This window comes from Stenella coeruleoalba, assembly GCF_951394435.1.
Source record: "Stenella coeruleoalba genome assembly, chromosome: 16".
In the NCBI taxonomy this organism is placed as follows: Eukaryota; Metazoa; Chordata; class Mammalia; order Artiodactyla; family Delphinidae; genus Stenella; species Stenella coeruleoalba.
In genome coordinates this window covers 47,491,203-47,501,147 of record NC_137162.1, presented here as the reverse complement: position 1 = coordinate 47,501,147, position 9,945 = coordinate 47,491,203, and the positions used below count along the sequence as shown (strand labels likewise).

The 9,945-nt window shown below is 44.9% G+C and overlaps 1 long non-coding RNA gene across 2 annotated transcripts in view; it reads left to right on the top strand.

Moving 5' to 3' along the window:
- The window catches only part of LOC307174868, a 34,609-nt gene that overhangs the window by 5,055 nt on the left and 19,609 nt on the right, over positions 1-9,945 (top strand). Inside the window, exon 1 of one of the 2 annotated variants that reach the window (XR_013824190.1) lies at positions 7,153-7,498. The exons of the other annotated variant lie outside the window; for it this stretch is intronic. This is a non-coding gene — a long non-coding RNA (uncharacterized lncRNA). Of the gene's footprint in view, positions 1-7,152; positions 7,499-9,945 lie in introns of those variants that run through there. 2 annotated transcript variants of the gene reach the window in all.

Genomic DNA, 9,945 nt, shown 5'->3' with positions numbered 1-9,945 from the left:
GCAAAGGTCCTGCAGAAATGTACAGATGGCACCACAGACCTCCCCGGGGGTGGTGACAGTGATGGCGTTTGTTGTACCCCAGTTATGGTGGGCAAAAATACACCTCTGCCGTCAAGAACGTGGGCTTTGATGAGCAGGACCTGGACTGAAATTCACACTCAGACTCTCCAGCTGCATCGCTGACACTCTGAGTCTCTCAGTGTCCTCATCTGCCAGCTAAGGAGAACATTTGCCTCCCAGGGGCCTGTGTGAGCATCCCGTGCACTGAGATAAGCCCTTTAGTAAAATGTCTGCGTCTTGCACATGGAGTTGTGGGGGAAGTCAGGGGATTCTTACTGGTGCCATGGCGGGCACTGTGTGTGTGGTTCATCTCAGCCCTTACACGGAGGGTAAGGCAGTAGGATACCTATTTTCCAGATGGGAAAAGCTAAGGTAGAGGAGACTATAGACGTGATGCTCAACATCTCACTGTTAATAAGAGGCAGAGCCAGGCTTAGAATCCTGATGTATTTAACCCTGAAGCCTGGACTTATTCACTACCTTTTGCATTATCTCCAGGGGTTGGGATTTTATCTTCCTGATACTCGAGATGCTCCCAGAAATAGGCAGGAATCAATTGAGAGCTTGTGGGGTTGTTCAACAATGCAAGGGCTTCAGAAAATTCCTCTCCAGACACGCAATATGGGGCTGTAGGGGATGTCTACATCTTTCCTGCCCCAAGACAGCCTGCCCTTCTGGTCTCTGGTTGGAAACAGAAAGAATTCTGCCCGGCTCCTCTTCCCTCCCCCTTACCTCCTGCCCCCAGAAGATCCTGAAATCAAAGAGGACCTCACGCCTGGTTTGCCCTTATCTCCATTGGTACCCCAGGCTGCCCAGCTCTGCATTTTCTATTTTCAGAGGGCTTAGGTTAATCTGAAAGTCCTGCCAGAGACCACCCACCACCCTTAAATAAACAGCTCACCTTTCAGCCCAGAGCCGACCTCTCTGCCTGGGATGTTTGATAGGCCTGGTCTCACCGAATGTGGCTAATTAGCCCTAACATCTGTGGCGCTTTCACAGATGTCAGAGCCAGAAAACCTGGTCTGTGGAGTCACTTCTTCTGAAAGCCCTTACTTTGGCCGGTCTCCCCACTCCAGGGCAGTGAAGGCCAAAGCCGAGAAGGCATGTGGAGGGGATAAACGCTACAGACTTTGGCTGAAGCCTGGATGTGCAGAGCCAGCAATACTCCGGGCTACAGAGCCACACGTGGGGACCCCCGCTCTGCTCTGCTCCAAGATGCTCCTGGGGCAGGGATTTGAGTGATGGTTAGAAGGAGCTTAGAGTTCATTTGCAATTCTTCAGGAGCTTCTCCTGCTTATCATCTAAAGAGGAAGTGACCACCTCAGCCTAGGACTGGCGTGTGTAGGGCATGCTGGACCCACCTGAAGTCACTTCCTTGTGCTTGTCACTCTGTTGTCTCATCTTTGTTCCTGCAGACAGCGTTGTCCCTGTAGTAAGAGCCCTAAGTTGAAGATGACCCCTGAGCTAATCTGCAAGGACAACAGAAAGTGGGGAGAGATGCCCTGGGACAGAGTGAAAGGAAGCCACACTAGGAAGATGATGGATCAGTTCAACCACTAGGGTTCAGGCAGGAGAACCAGGAGGCCCAGATGCCTGTAGGTAGCTCGCAAAGAGCTCTTTCAGTTAAATATTTCACTTTAAAGCTTAATGGCTTACAGCAACAATTTATTATCCTTCCTGGTTCTGTTCTGGGCTCAGATGGGTGGTTCTTGTTTAGGCTGTCTCATGCTGCTACTGTCAGATGAAGGCTGTGCTGGCGTGTCTGAGGGCTCAGCTAGGCTGGACCTCCGAATCAGCTCACTGACATGGCCAGCTGTGGATGTAGGACATGGGCTAGGAGCTCAGCTGGGATGGTCAATACCCAAACACTTACCCGGGACTTCTCCATGTGGCATGGAAGTGAGCCGCCAAGAGAGCAAAAGCAAGTTTTCCAAGAGGCCCAGGTAGAAGCTGTAAGGCTTCTTTTGGCCCCGCCTCAGAAGTTCTAGAATGTTACTTCCACCATGTTGTACTGGCCAGGCAAGTCACTGAGGCCAGTCCATTTTCAAGAAAGGGGGTTAGACTTCTCTAGATGTGAGGAGTAACATGTGCCTACAGGGCCCTGAGGTAAGGACAAGATGGTTGCAGCCTGGAATCTATTGTCTCCTGGTCTTGCCAGGTAGATTGTGGAAAGCTGGTATGAGGGTTTTCTCCAGGTCCTGTCTTATGTTGCTTGGCAACAGTGAAAATGGTGAGGATACCTCACATATGTACCTTACAAAGCATTTTTCCCATCCACATGATTTGCCAAAGAGTGAGCAAGAGGTTAGTGAGAGGCAGAATACTCTTGTGTCTACCTCTGTTGAAGAGAAGAGACAGACTGGAAGCAGCTCAGTGACTTTCTTTATGTGACTTGGGTCTTCTGCCATTGGCCAAGCTCAAAGCCTACTCGTTCTGGCAGGACATACACTCAGTGGATGAAATGTCCTCTTGCCCCAGTCTCCCGGGCATTCTCAAGGCTTGGTGGCTTCTTTCCATGACCCCTGGGCAACAGGGTCACTCTTGGGTTCTGACCTGGCTCTCCTGCTCTTTGCTGAATGCCTGGCTAACTGGCTTTACTTCTCTGTGGCTCAGTTTTTCCATGCTTACTATGAAACTGGAGTCAGGAGTGGAGATAAAGCAAAGGAGTCAGAGAAAGTAAAACCTCCCTGGGTGGTACAAAGTGGGAACTGCCCAGAGGCAGACAAAGAGGCCATTTCCAGCTGGCCCCACTGGCACCTCCCTTGCTGCTTTCCAGGTCACTGGTCCAAGGAGAGCACAGATCAAGAGCTAGCTACTGGTCAGATCCCCAGCTCAGAGCAAGCTCTGTGCATCCAATTGTGTGTGGAACCTGCAAACTGCCCCAGTCTTTAGCCAGTTGAAATATGAAAAGTAATCCTGTTTTGCCTAATTACACTCAAATCATTCAGTTGTGTGTGTGTGTGTGTGTGAGAGAGAGTGTGTGTGTGTGTGTGAGACGGTTAATGAGACGGTTGATATTTTAAAACATTGCATTAGTAGACTTGGTATTTGTCCTTCCTCCCCAAGTGCCTACCCCAATTCTTCTATGTCTTAGCTGTTTGGGGGGTGAACTTGGCTGGTACTAGGGTCAACACAAGTGAAGACCATCTGTAACACCGGCTGGAGACTCCTGCACACGGCAGCTAGTCTGGAAATCAGGGTCCCAGATGCCAACAACATCGGTGGCTAACAGCTCAATTTCACATGCAAGTACCTTTCTGGGACCCTGGCCTTGAAAGTCTGGAGAACACAATTGTCACACCCACGAGCAACTACACCATGCTTGTGTTGGGAGAAAAGTGCTTCACGGGTGGAGTGAGCTAGTGTGTCTTCCAAAAAGGCCAGACATGGGGGTAAGAATGGAATTTTCACCCCAAGAAGCAAGCTCTGTTTAGACCCTGACACAGGGTTAAGAGGAGAAAACTCACAGCATACAGAAAGAATAAAGCTCTGAAACATGATTTTCCTCCCCGAAATGCAGCCCAGGAAGTGCTGCTCCCTGTTGCCAGCATAAACACTTATGTGTAGCCTGGGCCACCAGTAATAAAATGTAAAACACACAGAGCCCAAGTCAACAGGCAGTGAGGGCCAGGACATGTGGTAGGTTCCAGGCTGGCCTGGGAGGTTCTTATGGGCATATATATCTACATACATACATATATATACATATATATATATATACACACACATATATATATATGGCATACTTCTCTCTCTCTCTCTCTCTCTCTCTCTCTCTCTCTCTCTCTCTCTATATATATATATATATATATGCCATATATATATGGCATACAGAAGTATTTCAGATCTCTTGGAAAGGCTGATAAGTCAGAAGGCAGTAGATGAAATTCAAAAGATAGAGCTTGCAAGATGAATGCTATCTCTCTGCTGTCTGGAATAAAGCAAGAACAAAATTGTGCTGTGAGCTCTCCTGGCAGGAGCTGTCTATAGAGGTTTCCAGCCCCCAGGCCAAAGGAAAAAGCAAGACTTTAAAGATCTGGGGAATTAGTGGTCTGGCTCTAGCCATGTTGCCCCAGTAGGACCCTGGAGCTCATCATCTCTGCTTGGGGAAGGATCTGATTTACTGGATGGGAGGCATCTATTTTTCCTTGTTCTAAATCTTAGGGGTGGGTGCTGAGATCTAGAATGTTGAAATAATTACAAAGAGTAGGAAACCCCAGCCTTTCCCTAAAGATCTTGAAAGGCCCTATTCAGAAGATTTTTTTAAAACCTGCAACAGCAATGTTATGTTAAGTTCTCCTGTGGAATTTATTCCTTTATTCTTTTTCATACCCATCGAAATCCCTCAGCTGAGAGGAACAGCTCTTCCATGTCCCCAGCCTCACTTTACTCTCTGCCTGCTGGTTAGCTTTCACACCATGCAGGCCTGGGGACTTCTCTGATCAAGGGGTCTCTAGTTTCTCTAGTTGGAATGTACTCCTCATTCGTTTATGGCAAGCTATGCCCTTTCTTTAAAATCTGGATCATAAATAGATGTGTAATTACTTAGGAGGAGGGTTTATAAGAAAATTCCAGGTAAAGATGATAGAAGAATGTGTCTCTGCCTTTATCCTTTGAAATGATTTGGAACCATTAAGGAGAAATAAAATAGAAAAAAATTACATGTGATGAAACTAGAAATCAGGCACACCTTTGAGACACAATTGGAGAAGAAGCCTGCGCAGCCCTCCAAAAACAAGTTGCACAGCCTGAAGGGTCAAACAAATGACCCCTCCTTTAGAATGACAACGGTCAGGGACACTGGAGGGTTCTTGAGGGCAGCGTGGCCTGAGGAGGGCTGGGAGTCCGGGCTTAACGAGAAAACATGGTGGAAACACATGGACATGTGTCTTTGCAAAAATATGCGTACCAAGGTGGAGGCCCAAATAGGAAGGTGTTGACTGAAAAGAAATGTACAACGTGAGAGTTGTGAGTTAAGTCTTATTTGGGGCAAAATGAAGACTATGGCCTGGGAGACAGGCTCTCAGACAGCTCTGAGCAACTGCTCTGAAGACGTAAGGAGGGAGGTCAATATATATGTGATTTTGGTGTAGGGGGAATACATGGAGTCAAGCACACATTTTGGCTGAAGGTTGCCGCTAGTCACAGGGAGCAGATGCTTCCATTAATGATTTTAGTGCTTCTCTAGATATAAGAAGATGCAAGAAATTGGGTTCATAAAATCTTCTGGACATATCTAACTATCTCCAGGCCTGTTCTTCCAGTTTTTCCCAGAGCACAGAGTGCCTCATTCCTGATCTCTGCCCTGAAATCCTTTCAGGGTGTGTTGAAAGTCAGCGACTGCAGTGGCCATTGACTTCATCCTGTAGAAGCAGATGGTGAGGGACAATTTTTCGTCCCCAGAGGGAGGGCAACTGACTTTCAGTTACTGATCTTGGTCACCAGAAGGAAAGTAAACATGAAATCAGAGCTAGAGATATGGATTTGGATATGGATATAGATACATAAATAAATCCTATGCACACAACCATGACATTAAGAGCTTCACTCTAAGTCTGGAAGATTTCCTGACCTAGTTCAATCATCTCTTCAGGGAAGAATGTTAGTGAGAATGTGTTTGTAGACCATAGGCCAAAACCAAGCTGCCTGCTCACCAGCTCTTCTTCAACAACTAGCTGGAACAAGAAGATAGGACTCCCCTCAAAGATAAGCAATGACCAGAAAGAAATCAACATGGTACCTATGCAAGATATGGAAACCAACAAAAGAAGGAAAAGATTAAGACAGAGGGCACGTGAGAAACACACACCTTAAGCCTTATGCCATCCAAGCAAATGAACTTAAACCAATTCCATGAAATCAATAAAATTAAAGAAAATGTCACCCCTCTAAAATAAAAGAGCTCAAAAAAGAGGTATGAGGGCTAGAAAAAGAGATGATAGAGCAATGAAAGATTTTTAAAAATATGAGCCTATAGCAATAAGATTAAAAACTTTATAGAAAAAAAAGTTACATGAGAGTCATCAAAAAGGAGACTGGATACTGTTGAATATATAGGCAGTGACAAGGACTGAATTGAGGAAATGAAGCAAAATGAAATGAAAAAATAAAGAGCTAAAATAGATTAGAAGAAAGTGAGAGTTGAAAGACAGATAAATATTGTCTAATATATAAATAATTTATTTTCCTCAAGACAATAGCAGAAGAAATATAATTGAAAAATAAAAATATAGTGAAGAAACCTTTCTCAAATAAAGGAAGATCTACATTTACCTGAAATTTCATGACTTAGAAAAATTGTTATAGAACAATTAAAAATGAGAGACATTCCTATAGAGACACTGGAGTTAGAATGCAAAGAAAAAACTCAATGGATGCGCAGGTTTTTAAAAAAACAACTCATCTACAAGGAAAGAAATTTCCATAATAATTGCTAGCAGTTTTCACAGCAGAATCTTTCAAAATTAGAAGGCAATATAATAATCTTTAGAGAATAAAACAATACTTAAGAATTTAACCAAGTTATGCTGGCATTTAAAAGTAAATAATAATGATGATACCATGGGCAATATTTCTGAATTCCAGACCCTGTGTGAGTGTTTACACATATAATCTCATCTAAATATCTCAAAAACCCCATAAGATAGGTACCATTATTAGCCACATTTTAAAGATGAGGTTCCTGACACCTAGGGAGATTAAATAAACTTCCCAAGTTCACATAGCTTGAAATGGCAGAACCAGGATTCGAACACAGGAGTCTGAGGCCAGATCTTGCTCTCCTAAGTAGTATCCTATATTTTCAAACTTGCAAGAACTCAGGGATATTAATCCTTGAAAATCTGCCAGGAGACCAATGCCTGTGATGCGAGAACTGAATGGGAAAGGTGTTGAAAAAGAGCAGTGATGTGCATTGAATTCACTTTAATATAGTACAGAAACAGCATAGATGTGGAAAGAATGTTTGTTTATGAGGTTTGTGATTGGCAGCTCTAAGATAGCCCAACGCACCTGGCCTCCTAGTATTCATGTCTTTGTCGGATCCCCTCCCCTTGAATGTGGGCTGGACCTAGAAACTTGCTTGTATTGAATAGAAAATGGCAAATGTGACGGGAGTCATTTCCGAGATTAGGTTACAAAGACTGGTTTCTGTCCTGCTCACCTTCTAGTACGTCACTCTCAGGAGCCCTCCATCTGAGGAAATCACAGCCATGTTGTGAGTGGCCCTAGGGAGGGGCCCATCCGGCAGGGAACTGGTGTCTCCAGCCAACAGCCAGTGAGGAACCAAATCCTGCCAACAACCCCATGAGTGAATCTTCCCCAGGTGAGCCTTGAGATGACAACAGCCCAGGCCGACAGGACACTTGGATTGCAGCCTCGTGGGATACCTTGAGTCAGAAGCAGAAAAGGCATGGCTGAATCCAGGGTCACAGAAATGGTACGGTAATAATTGATTGCTATTTTAAGTTTGTGGGTAATTTGTTATACAGCAATAGATAACTAATACAAGGTTTAAGCATCTTTTCTCTAGTCCCAGTAGCATAAAAATCTCTTTCAGGTCCACCATTCCACAAAGACCTGCCCTGGTCCCAGAGAGGGGCCTGTCAGATTGCGCGTTTGTGTGTTTTCCAGAGAAAGACAGGATGAAACTACCATGTACGGCTGTCGCCCTACCCCCTCAATCAGAGTAACTGCACACACACATCCTGCTTATAAAAAGTTTGTGTGTTTGTGTGTGTATGTGAGTGAAGGGAGTATATCAGTGACAAGGAGAGTGACCACGATAATTGACCATGGCTTCCATTTAGCAACTAAAATAGAGTTAACCTCTTCCTTAAAAAAAAAAAAAAAAAGCTCTTTCTATTATAAAATATACGCATTATAGACAATTTGGAAATACTGGGAAAAAAAAGAAAAACGCTTTTTGTAGTACCACAATTTGAACACTTAAAAAATTTCTTTCCTTTTTTTTTGATGCAACATTTTACTTTTACATAATTGCTACCAAAGATGAATATGATTTCCTATCTTATGTATTTCACTTATTGTTTCACTGAAATTTTTGATCTCTTTATTAATTTCATTTTAATGGTCTAATAATATTCTGTTGTGTGTATGCCTATTCTGGGACATAAAAGCTGTTTATCTGTGCTTGTAGGAGGAGAATTTGGCTTCTGCTTACGGCTCTTGTAAATAACATTGCAGTATATACCTTTGAGCGTTAAGCCTCTGGTATGGTGAAATGTTTCTTAGAGTAGATTCCCAAAGGTGGAAAGAATGAGTCACAATATACACGTGGGCCGGCACAGGATGCCAAATTGTTTTTCAAAAGGGTCATTCCTGTTTACGCTTCTACCCACAGGGCAGGGAGGACCCACTTCATTACACACTGCCCATCCTTTGAGTATTCCTCCAGAGGAGAGAAATCATTCATTAGGAGGCTTTTACTTACTGTTTCATTGATAGCTAATGAGGCTAAACCTGTTTTTTTCTTTTTTTACTCATTTGCATGTTTTGCAACTGAGTAATTGTCTGTTTCTGTCCTGGTGTATGGATCCACAGTCCCTGGACTCCTGCCCAGTTTTATTTCGCTCAAGTCTGAGCATCCTCCACCTGACCCTCAGTCCTGGTCAGTTTCCTGAGTGCCCTGGGAGACCCCTAGATTGAGATCTGTTTTTCCCCATTCAATGAGACCTCAGTGCGGGCAGGGAGGACTGTGTTTGCTCTCCGTGTATCTGCAGTGTCTGCACAGGGCCCTCGCCTGGTCTGTGCTCCGTGTGGGAGAATGTGTCTCTTTATCCCGTTGGCAGCTGATGAAACTTCGAGCTGTTATTTCCATCTTGGCATCTTGGCCTCAGGCTCTGGTTCTAGAACTGTGGCTGTCACTAGCTACAGAGGTCATCCCCAACCCTCTTCCATTTCTTAACAAAGTCAGTCTTTCTGGGCCTCAGGAATCTCTAACCCCTTCTCCAGAGCCCCCCGCCCCGAATCCCCCCCACATCACTGCTCAGTCAATCCACCCGGGAAGCCTGTCTGCCCAGAGAGTTTAGTAACTGAGATGATCACATTTATCAGTTAAAGGCTTCATTTATCCCTGCCCTGAGGTGTGCACAGAGAGATGTTTTCTTGGGCAAACTTAATTATTGCATCAGAAGAAAAAACATGTTCTCATGTTAGTCTTGGGGAGGGAGCGAGAGTCAGCAAGGCTTCCTGTAATTTTAATGACCAGTAATGACATTTTCCACCATCCTGAATTCATCGGGTTATTTTTATTCTTTTTACATTCCCTGTCTAAATGGTGACAGAATGTATCAAGGGCAATCTTGATAGTAGTTTTTATAATTCAAGGAATTGTCGTGAATTTTGCAAGGTCACCGTATCACGGCCTCAACCCTCTGGCTACAGAGCCACGGCTAAGTCCTCTGACCACTAGAAATCTCACGGACTGGTCAAGATTTCCAGAGAAAGGACTTCCCAGAGAACAGCCATTCTACGGTTCAGAAGCTCTCCGGATTGGGAGGCCTCCCCCACTCAATAATCCATCGCCCTGCGGAACAGCAGCTGCAGTGGAAGGCAGCTGTTTTCTGTCAACCTGGGCTGGACAGCAGGGAGAGATTTTTCGCACACAGAGGAGAAAGTGATGTGAAGACTGAGCAGAATGTTGGCCTTGAAGACTGAGCAGAATGTTGGCCTTGAAGACTGAGCAGAACGTTGACCTCGAAGACTGCAGTGATTGGCACAAACCGAGGAAGCCGGCAGCCACCTGAAGTTGAGGAGGGCAAGGAACGAATATTCCCCTTCAGCCTCCAGAAGCAGCAAGGCCCCAAGGCCCGAGGGCTCCTTGATTTCAGACTTCTAGCTTCAGGGACTGTGAGAGAATAAGCG